This window comes from Scyliorhinus torazame, chromosome 9, assembly GCF_047496885.1.
Source record: "Scyliorhinus torazame isolate Kashiwa2021f chromosome 9, sScyTor2.1, whole genome shotgun sequence".
NCBI classification, from domain to species: Eukaryota; Metazoa; Chordata; class Chondrichthyes; order Carcharhiniformes; family Scyliorhinidae; genus Scyliorhinus; species Scyliorhinus torazame.
The window spans coordinates 215939594-215951186 of record NC_092715.1 but is presented as its reverse complement, the minus strand read 5'-3'; positions in this window follow the sequence as shown (position 1 = coordinate 215951186).

Genomic DNA, 11593 nt, shown 5'->3' with positions numbered 1-11593 from the left:
ACAGTAGGAGAGTACGTAAACAGGATTAGCTCAGTAGGAGACTTCTGGTTCGACCCTCGAACCATTAGTGCAGACAAACAGGTTAGGGCAGTCCTGCAGTAACATAAAGCAGCATTTGCACAGCACAAGCATGACTGTGGCAATTTGGCTGGCTTTGTGAACATAAAAGGTCCTGACCCTAAACCCCAGAAGCAGTACGGATTTCCCCAGGAAGCAGAGGGAGAAATCTCCAAAGTAATAGAGAGTTTGTTGGATCAAGGCGTACTCAGATCAGTAGCCTCCACAAACAATGCACCAATTTGGCCTGTCAGGAAACCGGATGGATCATGGCGACTGACCATTGATTACCAGGAACTGAACAAAGTAATCCCAGCAGCAGCCCCCACCGTAGCCACGAGACCATGCTCAAACAGGGACTCCAGTCAAAATCGTTTTCGGTTTTGGACATTAGTAATGGCTTTTGGTCCATTCCATTGGCTAAAGCGTGACAGTACAAATTCGCCTTTACATTCCAAGGGCAACAATACACGTGGACGTGCCTTCCACAAGGCTTCCACAACTCCCCCTCCATTTTCCACCGAAGCTGGCAAATGGATTAGCAAAATTTTCCCGCCCCGATTGTCTGGTCCAGTACGGAGACGACTTGTTACTACAGACAGACACAAAGGGAGAGCACATTTTGCTTCCCGCCGATCTCCTAGCACTCCTAAAAGAAATTGGTTGTAAAGTCAACCCCAAGAAGGCCCAGATTTTGAAAGAAAAAGTGATTTACATAGGAACAGTGATCACTCATGGTAAACGCGAGATCGAGCAAAAGAGACTTGACTCGATCGTCAAATTGCCCCTTCCACACAATGTCTCAGCCCTCCGGTCATTTTTAGGACTGGTTGGCTACTGCCGAAACCATATTGACGGTTTCGCCTCTAAAGCAGCACCCCTATCCGACCTTCTCTTTTTTTTTTTAAATATGTTTTATTGAAATTTTTTTCCCAAACAACAATTTTTCCCCTCTTACAAAGCAAACGCAACAATAACAATACAGAAATTTTTAACAATACACAAGTAACAAAACCCCTTTATCTTTGACCTAAACTAAACTAAACCCCCCCCCCCCTCCCCCCCCCCTTCCCCCTGGGTTGCTGCTGCTGGTCATCTGTCTTCCCTCTAACGTTCCCCTAGGTAGTCGAGAAATGGCTGCCACCGCCTGGTGAACCCTTGAGCCGATCCTCTCAGGGCAAACTTTATCTGCTCCAGTTTAATGAACCCCGCCATATCATTTACCCAGGCCTCCAGTCCGGGGGGTTTCGCCTCCTTCCACTTGAGTAGGATCCTGCGCTGGGCTACTAGGGACGCAAAGGCCACAACGTCGGCCACTTTCGCCTCCTGCACTCCCGGCTCTTCCGCAACTCCAAATAGAGCTAACCCCCAGCCTGGTTTGACCCGGGCCTTCACCACCCGCGAAATCACTCCCGTCACTCCCTTCCAATACCCTTCCAGTGCCGGGCACGCCCAAAACATATGTGCGTGGTTTGCCGGGCTCCCGCCACACCTCCCACATTTGTCCTCCACTCCAAAGAACCTGCTGAATCTTGCTCCCGTTATGTGTGCTCTATGTAGCACCTTAAATTGAATCAGGCTAAGCCTGGCGCATGAGGAAGAGGAAGTTACCCTGCTTAGGGCATCAGCCCACATATCCTCCTCTATCTCCTCCCCTAGTTCTTCTTCCCACTTTCCTTTTAGTTCGCCCACCGACTCCTCCCCCTCTTCCCTCATCTCTCGGTAAATCTCTGACACCTTGCCCTTTCCGACCCACACCCCTGAAAGCACCCTGTCCTGTATCCCCTGTGTCGGGAGCAACGGAAATTCCCTCACCTGTTGTCTAGTAAACGCCCTCACCTGCATATATCTCAAGAAATTTCCCCGGGGCAACTTATACTTTTCCTCCAATGCCCCCAAGCTCGCAAAAGTCCCATCTATAAATAAATCTCCCACCCTCCTAATTCCCAACTGGTACCAGCTCTGAAATCCTCCATCCATTCTTCCTGGGGCGAACCTATGGTTGTTACTGATTGGGGACCCCACCAGGGCTCCCCGCACCCCTCTCTGTCGCCTCCACTGTCCCCAGATATTCAATGTTGCCGCCACCACCGGGTTCGTGGTAAACTTTTTAGGTGAGATCGGTAGCGGCGCCGTCACCAGCGCCTCTAAATTCGTCCCTTTACAGGACTTTCTCTCCAGTCTTTTCCACGCCGCTCCCTCACCCTCCATCATCCATTTACGTATCATTGCCAAATTGACGGCCCAATAGTAATCGCCCAAGTTCGGTAGTGCCAATCCTCCTCTGTCTACGCTGAAGGAACCCCCTCCTCACTCTCGGAACTTTCCCTGCCCACACGAAGCTCGTGATGCTCCTGTCAATTTTATTAAAAAAGGTCTTGGTGATTAGTATAGGGAGACATTGAAATACAAATAAGAACCTCGGGAGGACCATCATCTTAATTGCTTGCACCCTGCCCGCCAGCGATAGAGGCTGCATGTCCCACCTCTTGAAGTCCACCTCCATTTGTTCTACCAACCGTGTCAGATTAAGTCTGTGCAAGGTTCCCCAGCTCCTAGCGATCTGAATCCCCAGGTATCGGAAGTTTCTTTCCACTTTCCTTAGAGGCAAGCCTTCTATCTCTCTACTCTGGTCCCCTGGATGTATCACAAATAATTCACTCTTCCCCATGTTTAGCCTATACCCCGAGAAATCCCCGAACCCCCTCAAAATTCGCATAACCTCTATCATCCCCCCCGCTGGGTCCGACACGTATAACAATAGGTCATCCGCGTATAACGAGACTCGGTGTTCTTCTCCCCCTCTAACCACCCCTCTCCATTTCCTGGAGCCTCTCAACGCCATGGCCAGAGGTTCAATTGCCAACGCGAACAACAATGGAGACAGCGGGCATCCCTGTCTTGTTCCCCTATATAGTCGGAAATACTCCGATCTATGTCGACCTGTAACTACGCTTGCCGTTGGAGCCCCATAAAGAAGTCTAACCCAGCTAATAAACCCGTTCCCAAACCCAAACCTCCTTAACACTTCCCATAAATACTCCCACTCCACCCTATCAAATGCCTTCTCTGCGTCCATTGCCGCCACTATCTCTGCCATCCCCTCCACTGGGGGCATCATTATCACCCCTAATAGTCGTCGCACGTTAACATTCAGTTGTCTCCCTTTTACGAACCCTGTCTGGTCTTCGAGCACCACCCCCGGGACACAGTCCTCTATCCTCGATGCCAGTACCTTTGCCAACAATTTGGCGTCCACGTTCAACAATGAAATGGGTCTATAGGACCCGCACTGCAACGGATCTTTATCCCTCTTCAAAATTAACGATATCGTCGCCTCCGACATCGTCGGGGGTAGAGTCCCCCCTTTCCTGGCCTCATTGAACGTCCTCACCATCAACGGGGCCAACAAGTCCACATATTTTCTGTAATACTCCACCGGGAACCCGTCTGGTCCTGGGGCCTTCCCTGCTTGCATGCTTCCCAGTCCCTTAATAACCTCGTCCACCCCAATCGATGCCCCCAGGCCTACCACCCCCCGCTCCTCCACTTTCGGGAACCTCAATTGGTCCAGGAACTGCCGCATCCCCTCCTCTCCCTCTGGGGGTTGAGACCTATACAGTTCCTCATAGAAGGTCTTGAACACCTCATTTATCTTTCCTGCCCTTCGCACCGTGTCTCCCCTTTCGTCTCTAATTCCTCCTATCTCCCTCGCTGCTGCCCTCTTTCGCAATTGATGAGCCAACAGGCGACTAGACTTTTCCCCATATTCATACCTCCTCCCCTGTGCCTTCCTCCACAGTACCTCCTCCTTTCTGGTGGTCAGAAGGTCAAATTCCGTCTGGAGTCGTCTCCTCTCCCTGTACAATTCCTCCTCCGGGGTCTCTGCAAATTCCCTATCCACCCTTAAAATCTCCCCCAGTAATCTTTCCCTTTCCTTGGCCTCTGTTTTCCTTTTGTGGGCCCCAATGGAGATCAGCTCTCCTCTGACCACCGCTTTTAGTGCTTCCCATACCACTCCCACACGGACCTCGCCGTCGTCATTGACCTCCAGGTATCTCTCAATACACCCCCGCACTCTTGCACACACTCCCTCATCCGCCATCAGTCCCACATCTAATCGCCAGAGTGTTCTCTGCTCCCTTTCCTCTCCTAATTCCAGGTCCACCCAATGTGGGGCATGATCCGAAACCGCTATGGCTGAGTACTCAGCTTCTTCCACCCTAGAGATCAACGACTTTCCCAAAACAAAAAAATCTATCCGGGAGTACACTTTATGGGCATGGGAGAAGAAGGAAAACTCCCTAGCCCTAGGTCTAAGAAATCGCCATGGATCCACTCCCCCCATTTGGTCCATAAACCCCTTAAGTACCTTGGCCGCTGCCGGCCTTCTTCCGGTCCTTGAGCTGGATCTATCTAGCCCCGGGTCCAGCACCGTATTAAAGTCCCCTCCTAAAATCAAGTTTCCTACCTCCAGGTCTGGTATACGCCCCAGCATCCGTCTCATAAATCCCGCATCGTCCCAGTTTGGGGCATACACATTAACCAACACGACCTCCATTCCCTCCAGCCTGCCACTCACCATTACATATCTACCTCCACTGTCTGCTACGATGTTCTTTGCTTCAAATGCTACCCGTTTCCCCACCAAAATGGCCACCCCTCTATTCTTTGCGTCCAGTCCTGAGTGGAACACCTGTCCCACCCATCCTTTCCTTAGCCTAACTTGGTCCGCCACCTTTAGGTGCATCTCTTGGAGCATAACCACGTCTGCCCTTAGTCCTTTCAGATGCGCGAGCACTCGGGCCCTTTTTATCGGTCCGTTCAGGCCTCTCACGTTCCACGTGATCAGCCTCACTAGGGGGCTACCTGCCCCCCTCCCGTGTCAACTAGCCATTACCTTCTCTAGGCCAGTCCCATATCCCGCCTCCGCGCTCCCGCTCGCTCCCCCAGCGTCGCACACCATCCCCGCCCACCCACTCTTTAGCCATTTCCTTTTGGATTTCCGCAGCAGCAACCCAGTCCCCCCCCCCCCCCCCCCCCCCCCCCTTAGATCTCTTTCTAGCATGATTGCTCCCCCCATATTACTTCCGTAAGTCAGCTTACTTCAACTGACCCCGGCTACTCCTGCTCACTCCTCGACCCCCCCGTGTGGGGAACTCCCATCCGCCTTGCGCCTGTCTTCCCGCCTTATTCTTTCTGGTGCGGGAACATCCCTTTACCTGACCCGCCTCTTATGGCGCATCTCCCTTTCCCCTCCCCCTCCCCTTCCCCATTCTCCAACTATGTCCCGTCTTTCCCCCCTCACCGGCGCCCACATTTCCCCAATGTCTCCCCCCTTCCCAATTTACTTCTCAATTAACTTCAACCATAACATTAACAATAACATTTTCTGCAGCATCAGTCCCTCAGTTCCGATCCAATTTCTCTCCTTTGATGAAGGTCCATGCTTCCTCCGCCGTCTCGAAATAATGGTGTCTCTCCTGATACGTGACCCATAGTCTTGCCGGCTGCAGCATCCCGAACTTCACCTTCCTTTTATGCAACACCTCTTTGGCTCGGTTGAAGCTCGCCCTCCTTCTCGCCACCTCCGCACTCCAATCCTGGTATACCCGTACCACTGCATTCTCCCATCTGCTACTCCGCACCTTTTTAGCCCATCTCAGGACCTCTTCTCTATCCTTAAGGCGGTAAAATCGCACGATTATCCCCCTGGGTGGTTCTCCCGCTTTTGGTCTTCTCGCCGGAATCCGATTTGCCCACTCCACCTCCAAGGGGCCCGTAGGGGCCTCAGCACCCATCAGTGAGCTCAGCATCGTACTTGCGTACGCTCCACAGTCCACTCCTTCCACACCCTCAGGGAGACCCAGTATCCGAAGGCTCTTCCTTCACGCTCCATTTTCTAGGGCTTCGATCCTTTCAGTACACTTTTTATGAAGTGCCTCGTGCGTCTTAACCGCCAGGCCCAGGATCTCGTCCTCAATACCTGACACCTTCTGCTCCACCACGCGGAGCTCTGTCTCCTGGGGCTTTAATGTCTCCTTGAGCCCCTCAATTGCATGTAGCAACGGGGTCAGCACCTCCCTCTTCAGCAGCTCCACGCACCGTCTCACAATTTCATCCTGCTCAGGCCCCCATGTCGCCTGAGCTTCCTCCGCCACCATCTTGTACTTCTCTCTTTCTGACCCTTTGGTCGACGATTCCTCGCGTTGCAGCCGCCGTTTTTTTCCTCCTTCGTTTGGGGGGGACTCCCTTCTCACACACTCCACACCGGGTTGCGTCGTCGAAAAATTCCCCGTTGGGACTCTTAAAAGAGCCCGAAGGTTCGTCGGAGCTGGAGCCGCCGAAGCGTGCGGCTAGCTAGGCAGCACCGCAACCGGAAGTCCCTTCAGTGGCCTTGATGAGATCTTTTCACAGTTGTTCCCTCTGCTGCTAGAATTCACCTTTGATACAGGCCCTCAGGTCAGCTTGCAGCTTTAAGCTTGCCCTTCCCCCGCCTGCATGCTGGAAGAGACCCTGTTTATCCTGCAGTTGCAGCCAAATCTTTTACTGTTTCTGCCGTGTCTGGCAACCCAGAGACATACCCTTCCTGGGGGACACTGTCGGGGGAATATTGCAGCCTTCTTCCCACACCGGGAAATGTCAAACAAATGCCGTGGGGGCCCTGTAAAAGAGCCCAAAAGTCCGTTCCAAGCAGGAGCTGCCGAATATGCGACCTAGCTCTGCATAGCCGCACCCGGAAGTCCTATCCGACCTTCTCAAGAGGCAGGCACCTTGGGAATGGCTTCCACAGAATACAGATGCCGTGGACGCTTCAAAAAGAGCACTCAGCACAGCCCCCGCACTACAGGTCCCAGATGCACTTTCCCCATATGCAATCGAAGTTGCAAGCACCGACCGAACCCTTTCGGTCGTGCTCCTCCAGGAACGCCATGACCAATTACTGTAGCATACGCCTCACGCGTGTCAGACCCTGTGGAGCAAGGATTTTCTGCCTGTGAAAGGCACCTGCTCGCAGTTTTTTGGCCAGTACAATACTTTGCCTACATTACAGGGCTCAACCCCATCACTATCCTAACAGAACACACCCCGACACAGCTATTGCTAGACGGCCGATTTAAAGATGGCACAGTCAGCCAAATCTGCGCAGCCCGTTGGACCCTTCTTTTGCAGGGACGGGACATCACAGTAAAGAGAACCAAAACCCACACATTCCTTGCCGACAATTTACAGTATGCAGGCACCCCTCATGAATGTGAGATCATCACCACTAAACAGATCACAGGCCCATTTATTCCGAAAACATCTCCCAGGAAAACAGTACACCCCAGAGACCCCAGCCCACAGACACGTGTGCACGCCTGAAGATTTATGTGGATGGCTCCTCCAAAGTGTTAAATGGAGAGAGAATTACCATTTGCGGTATATATGTAGAGGACGCGCAGGAACGCGCCCTCGATGAAATTTCCTTTAAGTTGCCAGGACACTTAGTCTCACAGGCAGCAGAGCTGGCAGCGATTGCATATATTGTAGACCCCCCAGACTCGTTCCCGATCCCAGCAGACATCTATTCGGACAGCTTGTATGTCTGTAATAGTTTGACAGAATTCCTACCCCTGTGGGAAACAAGAGGATTTGTTTCCGCGGACGGTAAACCCCTACCCTCAGCCCCATTACTCTGCCACAACTTAGAGACAGCGAAGAATAGGAAATACGGAATAATAAGGTTCACAGTCATCACCGTTCCAGATAGATTATATAGGACCCCTACCCCCATGCAGAAATGGTTACAAGTATGTGTTGGTGGTCATAGACACCTTCACAAAATGGGTGGAAGCATTTCCATCGCGAACTAATACGGCCAAGACAACGGCTAAAATATTAACACACCACATCTTTACAAGATGGGGCCTCCCACGCAGTATAGAGTCTGACCAAGGCTCCCATTTCACCGGATGTGTAATGAAAAACGTCCTCACGATTTTCGGCATTCGATAAAAGTTTCACATTGCATACCACCCCCAGTTAAGTGGTATTGAAGAACAAATGAATAGGACATTGAAAGCCACCCTCAGGAAAATGGTACAGCAGAATAACAGCACCTGGGATTCAGTACCATTTGCTTTGATGTTTTTAAGAAACACACCCCCCCACACCCTCATGACCGGACGCCCCAGGAAAGGCACTGAGTATTTATTAGGACTGGATTTGGCCAGCCCCGCAGTTACAGCCCTCACGCATGAAAATGCAGTTAAACAACTGATACAGAACATAAAGGCAGCCCAACTCGCAGCAGCAGTGAGACTTGGAACCAGCAAGAAACAGAGCAAGGCTTGTTTCGACAAAACAGTACACGCCACTGAGTTTACAGTAGGGCAACAAGTTATGCTTTCCCTTTACAACCCCAGTTCATTCCTCTCCCCAAAATTTTCCGGACTGTACTCCATTTCGGACAAAGTCAGCCCCTCAGTATACAAATTAACCTATCCAAATGGTAAGTCTGTGTGGTTTCATATAAACCAGCTCAAGGCTTATGGCTCGCAGAATAACCACACACACCACATCCTGCTCGCAGCAGCAGACGATCACGCCCCGCCCACAGATGACGTATTCCTACCCTCCCCCAACCACCCCAGCCCTCCCTCAGACACGACTTCAACTCCGCCCCCAGAGGCACGACTCCGCCTCTCCCTTCCCTTAACCAGCAGCAACAGTGATAGCGATCACGATGACGACAGTCCCAGCACACCACATTACGACTATACCCCTGTACCAGGCCCCACTCCCAGCGGCTCTGAGCATAATTCCACTGACCCATTTGAGATGACTTATATCAAAGCCCCTGACCCAGACCCACCACCCGACGATTACGGATTGAAGCATAGTAGCTCCAACCTCGACACACGATTCTGACACCGAGACAATTCGTTCAGGCTCATCCAGAATGATGAGATGGACCCCAATTCGCCCCAAGCAGCTTTAGCACGGTTACTACAGTCAAGAGTTTGGCAGCCGGGAGAAGATGATGACTTAGAGTCTGACTCCCACCAAACAAATCCCTTTGCGACCCTGTTCGCTATTGAGCAGTGAGGTGTCCAGATGATGGAGAAAAAAGGAACCGATGGAGAGATAGGGTGTCCTTTCTGATGGAACGTGCGCCATTTTCGATGTATGTTTGTTCGTTAGTGTTAACGTTAAGTGTTGTTCGTAAACTCGAAAATTTTCACGGCCCCACGTCACCACTCCTTTAACGCCCCTGGCTGTTAATGGAACAGGTTTGTGCCCAGACAATAGTTTAGAGGAACTAGTTTGTCATCAGAAACCAGTATAAAGGTACAAGTTTATCCCCAGACAACAGTTCAGAGGAACTAGTTTGTCGACAGACACAACTTATAGCTACTCTGCTAATTCGAGAGGCAGCCCCCCACGACGATCACATTCTTACCGTTCTTGCCGGTTGCTCAGGCAGTGGAGAAACGGCATTGGTCCCCGCCCTGCCTGAGGACCCCCCTCTGGTCAGCTTCGCTCGGGTAGAGCACATACGGCATTGATCACCGTCCTACCCGGGGATTCCACCCATTTCTTACCCGCCACGGCCCATATGCGCCCCACTTTGGCTCGATACGTTCAAAATTCTTTTGTTTGGTTTTGGTAGCCCTCAGGTTGCTTCCCTATGCTATTTACATCCTCAAACACTGGGATGGTAAATCACACAGGCTGTGAGACGGCTCGCAGTACGGCAGTATTTTTCTTAAATGTCCAGTCCAAATATTTGGGTTTTTAAAAAAATGGGGGAGTCACAGATGGTGACCAATTATAAAGGGAAATTGGCAGTAAAGGACAGACAGACAGACGTACGAGATCTTAAGCAAGATAATAATAGAAATTATGCTTGTGTTCACAGAACTCCGGAACCTCAGCAACCCCAGAGGAGGACAAAGAAGAAGACCGACAAAGATGAGGACAGCCTTCGTGTTCACATGGATCTTCAGTTGCGCGCGGACGCTACTCCCGACTCCTACCACACAAACCGTAAATGATTCCCAGCCCTGCAATACACGGAACCCCGAGATAACTAGCCCCGCGACAGCTAGTAATACCCCGACCTGGTGTGATAAGTTTATCACCTGGTACTCACTCTCATATGTAGTCGAAGCACTCTTCGTGCAAACATTTAGAGTTAGGAAATGGCGAAAGATCGAAGGTGGTGGGGGTCCAGGTCGAACCAAGCTGGGGGTTGGCTATATTCGGGGTTGCGGAAGAGCCGGGAGTGCAGGAGGCGAGAGAGGCTGATGTTTTGGCCTTTGCGTCCCTAATAGCCCGGCGAAGGATATTGTTAATGTGGAAGGAAGCTAAACCCCCGGGCGTGGAGGCCTGGATAAACGACATGGCAGGGTTTATAAAACTGGAACGGATAAAGTACGCACTAAGAGGTTCGGCTCAAGGATTCACCAGGCGGTGGCAACCGTTCATTGACTACCTCGCAGAACGATAAAGGAAATGGGAAGGTAACAGCAGCAACCCAGGGGGAAGGGGGGGGGGGGGGGACAGGGGGGGGGGGACAGGGGGGGGGAACAGGGGGGGGGAACGGGGGGGGGAACAGGGGGGGGGGAACGGGGGGTCGGGGGAACAGGGGGGGGAACAGAGGGGGGGGGGGACAGAGGGGGGGGACAGGGGGGGGGGCTCGGGTGGGTCCTCAGGGGTGTTTTTGTATGGATATTTTTACTTGGATATGTATATTGGCTTGTTTGACTTTATTATTTGGGAGAGTTAATATTTTGTTATGGCTGTTGCCATTTAGTTTACATATTATTTATTTATTTGTTAAAAAACGGTCACTATTATTTATATTGTTTTATTGTTGTAAAAAGGGAAAAAAAATTTGTACTGTTTTGTTTGGCCGAAAAAAATTTGAATAAAATATATTTTTTTTAAAAAAGGAAATGGCGAAAGAGAGCATATTGCTCTTGCACCCCGGTACACAGGTTTAGGTCCCCAATTTTCGGATTTCACCAGACCCCCGAACCCATTGAGACGGATTAAAGAGCATCCATTTTTCTTTATGTATTCTGTGGAATAAAGAGATGTGAACCTCTGTGTCTGACTGCCAGGCCAGCGAAATGTGTGTGCTGCTATTTTGTCCAGTTTAAGATGTATAGATTATTTTTGGATTGTTTGTATTTTTGGATTGTTTAAATGAGGATAGTTTATTGAGAATAGTTAGAGGTTCCAGTTTAATTTATTTTTCTGTAATGCATGTATTAATGTCATAGCGCCCCGTAGAGTTTTAGGATAATGAATGTATTTAAAATGGTTTAGGTAAAATTGTGTTGCATAGGATAGGACAGTGTAGACCCTAAGTATGGGTGCCCCAGTTGGTCAAAGGATGAAGATGATGTAGTAATGTGATCCTTCATGCTTCGCATTGAGGATCACAAGGAAGGAGTGTAGCCATCTGGGATGGCTACGTCCCGATTACAAAATGGACACTTGCAAAGAATGCAGGATAAATTGGACAATACTAAGAAATGAGCAG